This window comes from Salvelinus alpinus, chromosome 1 (genome assembly GCF_045679555.1).
Source record: "Salvelinus alpinus chromosome 1, SLU_Salpinus.1, whole genome shotgun sequence".
Taxonomy (NCBI): Eukaryota; Metazoa; Chordata; class Actinopteri; order Salmoniformes; family Salmonidae; genus Salvelinus; species Salvelinus alpinus.
The window spans coordinates 44694297-44706654 of record NC_092086.1 but is presented as its reverse complement, the minus strand read 5'-3'; positions in this window follow the sequence as shown (position 1 = coordinate 44706654).

Below are 12358 nucleotides of genomic sequence, written 5' to 3'. Positions count from 1 at the left end.
AGCCCATCATGTATGTTCCTATAGGCTAATAATCGTATTCTAAATACACATTGGATTGCCCAGATGGCCTGAATAGAATTAGTGGCTAATAACTGTGAAATGCAACACAAAGGCATCATTTTGAGATTGACATATGAATGTTTTTATTTTCTACAACAGGAAATAGCAGAAGACATTCCCGCAATGCCTAATGTCTAAGACAAGTGACCATGGCATGGAATGTTTGCTGTTGCTATGTGAGGTTAGAGAGCCAGCCACTGTGAGACCCACGGGTCATCCAGTCTACGAGGAGGTGAGGAGCTCCTCTCTCTGTCCGAGCTGCATTATCACAGTTCCTTCATTAGTTACCGGGGAAACAGTGACCAGGGTCACCGGGGTCAATGGGACCAGGAGCATGGTTGTAAAATCAACCAGACAATAACGTCCGCCTCAATAACAGTGTAGTATTCATTCACAGGAGATTAGGCCAACAGGGCTCCACCCCCACCACCCCAACACCAGCACCACAACCTACTGAAAGCCACAGGACACCATGCTAACAGAGGGTAGACAAGCATGGAAGGAGGAGCACCACGAGGCTACTTACACAGAGCATGTGTTTACTACTGGGAACTACTCACATGGTGAGACAGAGAGGCTGCCATGAGAGAGGAAGTGGAGTAGTGAAGGACTGAAAAAAGGAGGGGGCGAGAAAGAGGGAGTGGCGTGTTGAACGGAGGAAGAAGAGAGATTAAAGGAGGAGAGATGGCCGGACAGCTGTTTGGAACCAGACAGAGAGAGAGAGAGAGGAAGAGAAAGGGAGAGAGAGGGAGAGAAAGAGAGAGAGAGGAAGAGAAAGGGAGAGAGAGGGAGGGCTGAAAAGAAGAAGGTTCATCGCCAGAGCAGAAGCACAAGCCTCCAGTGAGGGAGGAAGAGAGAGAGAAGGGGGATCTGTCATGTTGATTTCCTCCTCCCCTGCAACAGCGCAGCTTGCTGTTTTTCTTCAATATATTTTAATAAAAGTGGTATTACTTATTCCCCCCCCTCCTCCCCCCTGCCTCGGTGGTGGTGTGGAATGTCTGCTCCTGTCGGCTCCCTCCCAGCCCCTCAGAGGAAGACAACACAGCACAGCGTTCAACTCCAATCACACACTTTGACCCACGAGACCCAGATATGGAGAAAGACAAATAATTTGTCATATTTAGCTATTGGAGTAACCATTCCCACGCTTTCTGATTCAACGATTTAGAAGAAAAGCTCGGAGCCAGAAGTTTGGTCTAAACATAAACAGTCATGTTGTGTCCAGCCCACAGCCAATGACGCAGGATAAGGAAACCCTTATCTTCACACACTGTCTGTACAGAGGTGTTCATGTGGGAGTGATGTGTACTCTGGTTAAAGTGTGTGTGTGCGTGCGTGCGTGCGTGTGCGTAACCCACAGAGGAGCTGGGTCAAAGTTCCTTTCCAAGTTGCCTTTGTCAAAGTGAGTTAGCAATCAGGCATAAAGTATTCCAACCCTGTCAACCAACCCCCCATCATCTTCCTTCTCCCCCCCCTTCTCATTCCATCACTACCCTCTCCCTATGTCCCTCCACTCCAGACCTGGCATGCCTAGTCAGTCTGTCTCAGCGTGACGAGCAGCGCAGCACGCTGTGGAATCTGGGACCGGTAACAGTAAAGCTCACCACTCCTCAAATTCACCCTCCTTTTCTTGACTTGATGATCCTCACTTTCTCTCCCTAAGCCTGACACAGAGCATGTCATGGAATCCTTTGTAATGAACTGGAGCAGCTGCTGCAACGTGGTGCGTGATAACATCTTTAACGGAGGCTGGCGCTATAGCTGCTCCCTCCCTCTCTCCCTCCACAGCCCTGGCCCGACTGACTGAGGAAGAGGACGAGAGGAAGACTGTGGTAATAACCGGAGATGTCATCTGACACCGCTTCACTGGGCTGGGACAAAAGGCAAGGGGCCCCCGTCACGGATCCTAGCGATCAGAGACGGATTGGCCCTCAGAACAAACAGGCCTGTTGATTTTTGCAGCAGGAGGACAGCCAGAGGATTCACCAGCCTTGGCAGGGTTCACACCAGACCAGTCACTACTGACACACCGACACAGCCACCACTGCACTGCCCCTCCATAGTACAAAGCCATAACGCCATAAAAACTATACTTCAAAAATCAAACTGAAAGTGTGGTGCCACTGGCCCGAGTGTTTATGAGCCAGTTCAATCAACATGGGACCAAAGGATCAAAGTCTGACTTCATCAGAGCAGGAAGTACTAGTGAAACCATCCAACGCATGACTTCTCTCCATTTCCAGTCTGATGGCTTGGTGCACTGAATGACACTCCCTGTCTTTAAGACTCTCTCTTGCGGTGACGTCTCTGCTATGAGGCATGGAGGTCTGTGTGTGTGGGTGTGTCTGTGCCAGCATGTAAGTGTGTGTGTAGCCTATGTCTGTGTGTGTGTGGTAACTACTAGGGTAATTATCCTTCTATTGGGTAGTGTTTGTTATAATTATACCTGAGTAGTGTTGTGGCATTGTGTCTCCCTGGCTGGTGTTTTGATTGTAGCATGGCTAGATTGATCCTGTTTTCCCTGTTTCTTTTCTTGGGGAAGAGCAGGGATCTGTGGGGCTCTGCTGGGACAGGCAGGCTACCTGTGCAGGTGGGGCTGTGGGGCCTCCCTCTCACCTCAGCGTGGAGGTGTGGGAACCACTCAGCCGTCAGTAGTGCATGAGAAACAAGACCCTGAGGGAGAGTGGCTTAATCTCCTCCAACGCTTTTCTTTTCTCTCTATTCCTCCCAACCGGCTCTCAGAGGAACACACACACAGACATACACACTCACTCCAATAAACAGGTAACCTCACACAAACACGGTCATCTCAATCAGTGTACATTCACAAACATTAGTCTGCAAATGAATACACCCGCTCTATAACCACATAAACACAATGTATGGTAAGTATGTGATATTGCAAATACAGGTCTATATAATCCCAAACACAATAAAGTCCATTAGTGAATAGATGAGTAATAACCATTTAGTGTAAAAAGAAATAGCCAAAACAACTAGTGCGCAATTACATCACACCTGGATATGAAACAACAAGACAGGGCTGGTTGAGCAACAATACAGAGTCCGGTTGAGCTGTTTTTAGTATGCAACATGTGTGTAATAGGAAAATTGTCTTTACTATTTTCTAGTCACGTCCATCAACTTCAACACAACAGAGTCTAACCCAGTCTACTGTTGTAATGTGTTATACAAGTGCATTCTTCACATCAGAAGCTAGTGAATAAGGGAATTGTAATACACAGGATTAAATCAACTACAGTCAAACCACCCACGGTGTGTATAAACTTGATAATTGCTAGTCAAGTGCCATGACAAAACTGGAACGCTCTCCCCAGTAAATAACATGTACATAACATATATCCACTTTCTCTGTTGTATCAATAGTGACATTGTTCAGCTTTGCATGATGGTGAAATAAAAGATGATCTAACATCCTCCATAACAACTCTGCAGTTATACTCCACAGAGCTCATGCACGTGCGCACACGGTCACACACCCACCCGCTCAGCCACACACACCTCAATTACATAGGCACAAACAGAACCAAGTGTACATAACTAAACGTGTAAGATGTACCAATCAGGACTTCTGCATAGGGGTGGAGGGGCGGTGTAATACAGATTTTATAGCGGTGGGTCTGTGGAGCTATGAGGCTGGGTGGGTCTGTGGAGCTATGAGGCTGGGTGGGTCTGTGGAGCTATGAGGCTGAGTGGGTCTGTGGAGCTATGAGGCTGGGTGGGTCTGTGGAGCTATGAGGCTGGGTGGGTCTGTGGAGCTACGGGGCTGGGTGGGTCTGTGGAGCTATGAGGCTGGGTGGGTCTGTGGAGCTATGAGGCTGGGTGGGTCTGTGGAGCTATGAGGCTGGGTGGGTCTGTGGAGCTATGAGGCTGGGTGGGTCTGTGGGGCTATGAGGCTGGGTGGGTCTGTGGAGCTATGAGGCTGGGTGGGTCTGTGGAGCTATGAGGCTGGGTGGGTCTGTGGAGCTATGAGGCTGGGTGGGTCTGTGGAGCTACGGGGCTGGGTGGGTCTGTGAAGCTATGGGGCTGGGTGGGTCTGTGGAGCTACGGGGCTGGGTGGGTCTGTGGAGCTACGGGGCTGGGTGGGTCTGTGGAGCTATGGGGCTGGGTGGGTCTGTGGAGCTATGAGGCTGGGTGGGGCTGGGCCAGCAGAGAGGAGGAGAGCAGAACGGAGGTGCAGGGAGGGGCAGTGCAGTGGGCTGGCAGCTGTTGCCGCTGTGCTGTGAGGGGGCCCTCAGGTCTCGGCCTATCCCTAATGGCCAGACCAGCTGTCAGAGTTGTGTCTGTAGGGGCGCGGGGCTGCAGGAGGCGGGGAGGGCATGAGAACCACCACCCCCCTGTCCTGGGGGGCGGGTCCCCGGCCTGTCTGCCCTCCTCTGAAAGGGGGTGATTGATGGCGCAGGGTTGACACCATGCCTCCAGAACAATTGACTCAGGAGGGACAGAGGACCAACACAGACGGGGTCCCCTCCAACTCTTTTCTCCTCTTTTTTTTCAGAGGCAAATGCAGGATCAATTGCAGTTGTAATTCAGTCATTTCTCTTATTTTGACATATTTTGTGGAACATATGCTTCTCCAAACCGAGGTTCAAAGTTTAAAACAGTGTCCGTGAATAATACATTCCCCAACTTATTTGTTTTGTGATTATTTGTCAGATTACTTGGAATCAGGACTTGGTTTTTGACGACTGGTTTAAATGACCCTCAACATTCCTTCAGATAAGCCATCTTGTTGTGGGGGGCGCCATTTATGCTCTCTCTCTCACATCTATAAACCCAGCAGGCAGGCAGGCGGGGCAGGCAGGTCAGGCGGGGCGGGCGGGGCTGGGTGGAGAGGTGTGGTGGATCATGGTGGACATGGTGCTCCAGGGCTGCAGTGAGGAGCAGCTCCCTGGCCTTTAGGCGTGTGCTCACTGTGCTGGGTTATCTCTGGGTATCAGGCCATGAGCCTCGGCACCGGGACCCTGCTAACACAGACCTGACCCCACACACTAAACCCCAGGAACCCCTCTGGAGCCCTTTCAACAAGTCGCCAGCACCTCCCGTTCCTCCGCTGAGATTTATAGCCCTGGGGAGAGGGGAGCGGGGAGAGGGGGAGGGGAGAGGAGAGGGGGGACACTGTCCGGCAGCTGTTCACAGTGGTCTTAAGAAGCTATTTCACACGGAAACAGAGCCATGGCACTCTGGATTCCTCCAGCTGGCTTGTCTCCAGCCCTGATCTGAAACACATTCCCTCACACAGACCATCCACTCTGCTCTGCTGTAGTCTGCAGCCTCCTCTTCCTTGCTCTGCTGGGGACGGACTGACTGACTACTGAGGGGCGAGTGGACCACCGGGTTCTTTTACAGGAGCTCTGGGGTGTTCCTCTCATGTGGGGTGTAAACCCCCATAGGTGGGGGGCTACTTCTTACATAGGAGGAATATCAGAGTAGGTCTGTTTTGTGCGGAGTGATTCTGTTGTGTTCTCCAGGGGACTGGAGGGTGGGAGGATAAAAGGTCCACTGTAGCACAGGTCTACTACAGGGGTTCACTTTAGGTGCCTCTCCCCTCGGGGCATGTGATCTAACACTCCAACAGAGCCATGGCACATTTCCACACAGAAACACCAGGGGCAACAATCACTAACCAGGAGAAAAGAGTAAATGAGAAAAGGGAGGGTGGAGAGTGGAAAAAGATCCAGGAAAAAAAATCTAACCGTTCCCCTCTCCCACACACACACACACACACACCTTTTCCCACAATCAGTAAAAAGATCCATCACTCACAATTGTTTACTTTAGGTAACAAGCCTCAGTTTCTCTGTGTGTGTGGTTGAGAGAGAGAGAGAGAGAGAGAGAGGGAGATATATATAGAAAGATCGAAGGCAGAGAGAGAGAGGGCAGAAAGTGTGAAGGAGACAGGATGGGGGAGATTATGATTCATTAATATGAAAGAAAAGGTATTTTCCGCTTTTAAGCCTCCAGCAAACTGATTCAACAGTACAGTTCAAGAATACACACAGCAGAGAAACTACAAGATCAAACCACATGGACACACATTTCACCAACACATTATTTAGCCTTCTAGTCGCTCTGTTGGCTCAGCAGGATTTTCTTGAAAGATTAGGAAACAGGAAATGAACAAACCACACTCAGATAGGAAGAAAGGAAAAATCATATTTTGTTCCTCTCCATTTACTTATCATCCTGGGAAAGGCAGAGGTGTTCCCATTCCCGCCCTCAGAGACGATCCCAACTTTCCATTCAGAGCAGAGCAAGCGAGGTGATGTCTTATCATCCTGGGTAAAGGAGTGTGTGTGTGTGTGTGTGTGTGTGTGTGTGTGTGTGTGTGTGTGTGTGTGTGTGTGTGTGTGTGTGTGTGTGTGTGTGTGTGTGTGTGTGTGTGTGTGTGTGTGTGTGTGTGTGTGTGTGTGTGTGTGTGTGTGTGTGTGTGTGTGTGTGTGTGTGTGTGTGTGTGTGTGTGTGTGTGTGTGTGTGTGTGTGTGTTCTTGCACTACGTGTAGAACATGTTTCACTTAATGATAAGAACACAACACCACAATAATAAGTCAATGTGTCAACAATAGATATAGTTGGAATAGATCACATTCCCCTCCGAACCCCAAACATTATTTTAACAGTCAAAGTTGTCAAGACCCTTGACCCTTGGGCCGCTTTTTGTTTCTCCACCAGGACATAACACACACTTAATCAATAGAAGGATCTATCGTATATGTACTTAATTACAATTCCATGGCCGACACGTAAAGCATACAAATGGATTCAACCTACAGAGCCTGATGATAGAGAGATCATAAGATCATAAAGGAACTGGGAGGAGCTATAGGTAGCTAATAAAGACAGCAGACCTGAATGTTGCGTTTTGATTGGCCATGACGTCTGTCTGTAGGGGGTCAGAGTTGCTGATTGGCCGTGACGGGGTTGTGTGGAGAGGACTCTAATCCTCTCCACGCTCAACAGGCGCTCTGATGGCTTTTCCCACATAAATCAGTCTGGTCTGGGTGGTAAAGTCATCACCTCCCCTCACTCAGTCCAAACAGCCTGTTAGCACTGACATCACAGAGCAGGATAGGCTAGCTTAGATCTCAAAGGCCACTAGACTAGGCTAAAAGAGCACTCACTCACAGCACAGGGGCTTGCCACAGTCCGTTTTAGCATTAGTTCTCTGAGGTCATACTGCATGTTACAAACTCACCTTCCCTTCCTATCATATGAGGCATGTTAGGTTAGTACAGGGCACAATACTTTAAGCAAATGTTTTGATGACATCCCCAACAGCATTTTTCTCCCTACAGTCTTACTGTCTACAGTACATTTACATTTTAGTCATTTAGCAGACACTCTTATCCAGAGCAATTTAGGAGAAATAAGGGTTGAGTGCCTTGCTCAAGGGCACATTGACAGATTTTTCACCACGTCGGCTTGGGGATTCTAACCAGCAACCTTTGGGTTACTGGAACAATGCTCTTAATCGCTAGGCTACCTGCTGCTACATAGTAGTGATTAGCCTACAGACTGCCAGTGGGCAGAAACAGACTCCAGAGTAGGGCTTCAAAACAAAACTGTATCTCGTTAGATATATCTTAGTGGTCAGTGTGTCTGTTATGTTTGTCCAAGTGACCCCTGCAGGGTATCAACGTTCTCCCCTGGGGTCTGGGTGCGAGGTGGGGGGAGGTTATGCAGGCAGCTTTACTCTCTCTTTACACACACACACCAGGGTGGTCCTCCTCACTAAGTGGCTTTAACCTCAAGTTTTCCCTCTCCTCTCGGTAAACAGAACATACAGTATCATTCTAATGCGCTGCTGAATGGATAAAAGCAGACTAGCATGCAGGCCAGGCCGGTGTTGCGTCACAATACAATAGAAGCACATACTGTAGGTTACTCATGGTAATCAGGTTTGGAATAGTATAATTTGGACTAGTTAGTACAGTTAGTACAGAACATATAACTAACTATATGTAGGGAAATGTCAACAACAAGATCTTACAAAAAGCTACTTTGAATAGCCAAGCCCTTGGATGTATGTCCTTAGTGTAAGTATATCATTTTAATAGGGACAGATAGATCTATATCATCAAAATAATTCCTCAGATAATTGCTGAATGCCATAGGGGTGAGGGTAATTTGATGTATGTCCTTCATGTCAATACAGTATGTACTGTATGTAGACTGTTAATAGAGACACAGGTCCACATATCTGTAGAATTCCTCAGTGCATTGCTGTCTCCTATAGGAGTGAGGGTTCAAAGGGTAATACAGGGAGTCTTACTGGGTTCCCATCAGTGGCCAGGGGTTATAAATCCTGACTGCTGTCAGTGTTGTTTATCTGATGTGAGATCCCCTCGGAGTCCTGCGAGAACTCTGTCACCAGCCTTTTCCTCTCTCACACTCTCTGTCCCGAACACAAACAAACATTAAGTTCCCTCTCTCTGTTTGTGTGTGTGTGTGTGTGTGTGTGTGTGTGTGTGTGTGTGTGTGTGTGTGTGTGTGTGTGTGTGTGTGTGTGTGTGTGTGTGTGTGTGTGTGTGTGTGTGTGTGTGTGTGTGTGTGTGTGTGTGTGTGTGTGTGTGTGTGTGTGTGTGTGTGTGTGTGTGTGTGTGTGTGTGTGTGTGTGTGCGTGTGCGTGTGCGCACTCACACACATGTTTATGTATGTGAAACTATGTGCAGTAATGTAGGCTACAGAATCAACATGAAGTTCTAAATTCACCTAGTTCCAAAAACGCATCACACAAACAAACCATTGTTGCTGTGCACAGCCGAAACAACACCGCCTTACACTACACACTCACCACCACAGAAGTAGTCTGGTCACGGTGTTTTCTTTAATTCTCCAAACAATCAGGGAGAGTTCACATTTCCAGAGGTGAAGGGCTGGGGCTGGCTCTTCCACTGATGAGTTCAGAGAAAATACGTCAAACCAGAATTTTATCTGATTGTGTTCCTATTTCCTGGGTTAAGATCAGATGAACCTGGTATTACTCCCACACATTACGGGGTTTAAGGCAGGCCTCTGGGCCTGCAGGGTGAAGAAAAGACTAGGCCCCCATACATATGAACCAAAGTCTTGGAGATGTTTACATGGTTTTGCGCATGTGCCAGGTTAAACAAATTTCAACTTCAGTACCTGAGCTCTAAACAATACTTTCCTGTGAATATTTTGTCTCAAATTTGGAATAGTTGAAGGACCAACACCATGGACAAGTTCAAGTATAATTGTTTTCAACATTCTGGCTTGTAGAGGACCATTTACAGAATCAAACACTCAAGTTCCAGACAGTGTATTTAGAAATTCACCATCTGGTCCTCAGGCAAGGTCAAACCTGCCCCGGTATCAGTGCATTCGAGATGACAATGATGACTATGATGTGTCATACTCATCTGCCACGTTCACGTGCTAGTCGGAACTAGGAAACTCAGAAATGTAAGACTTGATAACTGTTTGGAGTTATACACGCGCCACGTTCAACCAGTTAGCAAGTCGGACATTTCCGAGTTTCCTAGTTCCGACTAGCACGTGAACGCGGCACAAGGCAACATCTCGAACGCACCGATACTGGGGCACGACGAAGAGGAGACACATCAGGAGAACGAGTTTGGTTGATTTAAGGCTCATGCTATCAAAATGTCGGCGCCAGGAGAAGACATGTTTCCGAGTTGAGCAGGACGATTATGAGATGGAGTTACATCGAGATGCCACCGGGCAGCAAGCAAAGTCAGGAGAAGAGATATATTGGGACAGGGACACAGAAAGGTGGATTTCTGAGGAGGAATTGAAGGGAAAAGGAGGAAGAGGTGGTCGAAGAGAATGAGGAAAGCAGAAGATGGATTTGAATCTGATGAAGAAGGCAATGAAAATGGAGATGGGGTGTTGAGGATGATTGGTGTCAAACAGAATGAGCCATGAGCCAGACTGAGTTCTAGAGAAGAAATTAAAGTGAATGAGGGTGAGTTAAGTGAGGTGGAAGGTGTGGTGAAGAGCTTGACATTGTTGAACAAAATACAAAATAATCTAGTTCAATAGGAGTGACATTTATGAAGAAAGTGGATCCATTTGTGGTTTCAGGATGGGTGGGAAAGGAGTTGGGTCCAGTAGAATCCATGAAGGTGACCTGAAGTGGACTTTTTGTTTATGTTTCTTCTGTACAGAGGGAGCAGGCACTCCGTGTCACGCAACTTGGGTCAAGATCTGTTTCGTGCTTTGCTCTTAGGAACAGGGCAACATTGAAAGGAGTGATTTCTGGGGAAGCGTTAAGTGTGGAGGTGGAGCAATTGAAGTTGAAGATTCAGAGTGTTTGTGATGCCTGCCGTTTGGTGCGACACAGACCTGGTGGGGAGCGTGGTGAAACAGAGGAGTCACTGTCAGTCCTTTTGAGTTTTGAGCCGGAGTCTTTACCAGACAAAGTCATGTTAGGATATATCAGTTGTCCTGTTAGAGCTTTTGTGCAGAATCCACTGCTCTGTTTCAGGTACAACGTTTATGGTCATGTTGCACCAGTGTGTAGGAGGGAGATTCCAAGATGTGAGAAGTGTGCAGGAGGGCATTAGACAGAGGATTGTGTCGTTTCGGTAAAGTTGAATGTGCCAACTGTAGGGTTGCCCATGTTGCTGGGGATCGGAAGTGTCCGATGCGAGAGAGGTGGGTTGAGGTGGCTAGAGTCAAAGTAGTGAGTAGTAGATCAGTGCCAGCACACGGATAGGCCAACGAGTGATATATGCTTCAGTAAGGTTGGCTTCTTAGAGTTCATAGCAATGGTTATCACAGAACATAGATGTTGTGGTGGCAGCTGCAGAGAGGTATGTGGGTATATGACATTTGACTTCAGAAGAGTTACAGACCGTTGGCATGGTGCAGAAGCAGATAGGGTCAAAGTGGGGTAGTGGGTATTTCATGAGTTGGAAGGGTGTTTATTTATTTTTTCCTTTTTCCCCTTTGTATCACAAAGTATAATGGATTTATATTATAGTCCATTTGGGGGTGGTAATGCAACATATTGAATGCCAACCACCAAAGAAAAAAAAAAAGAAAAAAAAAAAGGATAATAAAAATAATAAAAAAATAAAAAAATAAATAAGATAAAAAGAAAAAAAATTAAAAAATATAAAAATGTAATAAAATGTATGCACTCTACTGTAAGTCGCTCTGGATAAGAGCGTCTGCTCTTGGCTGGTAGGGATATCCTTGTCTCAGTATGTAATAAAATGTATGCACACTACTGTAAGTCGCTCTGGATAAGAGCGTCTGCTAAATGACTAAAATGTAAAATGTAAATGTAAGAGGACACGTCATACTCATCGTCGACATCTTGAACGCACAGATGCTGTGGCAGGTCAAACCCAACCTCAAACAGTCACGGCCAACTCAACACTACATGGCCCATGGGAGATTTAGGATTCCTTCTAACAGCAAAACATATCACATATCACAATACCTGGCAACTGACTCAATGATTAGGAAATATTAGCCAATTTTTTTTGCATCTCTGTGACGATACAGGCTCGCGAAATAACGCTTATTCAGAATAGGCCCTAGACCTATTCGTATCTTGCGCTGTCACGTGGGATTACAGGTGCCTATTTAGGCCTGTCATTTTCAAATGAACGCTCACATTGGTGTGTGTTAGTGTTTCTTTACAGTCAAGCTTAGGCCAAGTCATTATGTTGCTTATTTTGCCTAAAAAGACACAGTTTAGATAGTAACATTTCTACTCACCTGCTTGCTTGAAAATCACGTTGGGAAGTCTTTTTCTATTACATCATGGCGGTCCGTAAACAAACGTTTAAGTGCATGTGTAACAGTATAACTTTACGTCAGTCCCCTCGCCTCGACCCGGGCGCGAACCAGGGACCCTCTGCACACATCAACAACAGTCACCCACGAAGCATCGTTACCCAACGCGCCACAAAAGCCGCGGCCCTTGCAGAGCAAGGGGGGTCAATGCAAATAGTCTGGGTATACATTTTATTAGATGTTCAGCAGTCTTATGGCTTGGGGGTAGAAGCTGTTAAGAAGCCTTTTGGACCTAGACTTGGCGCTCCGGTACCACTTGCCGTGCGGTAGCAGAGAGAGCAGTCTATGACTAGGGTGGCTGGAGTCTTAGGCAATTTTTAGAGCCTTCCTCTGACACCGCCTGGTATAGAGGTCCTGGATGGCAGGAAGCTTGGCCCCAGTGATGTACTGGGACATACGCACTACCCTCTATAGTGCCTTAGCGCCTTGCGGTCGGAGGCCGAGCAGTTGCCATACCAAGCGGTGATGCAACCAGTCAGGATGC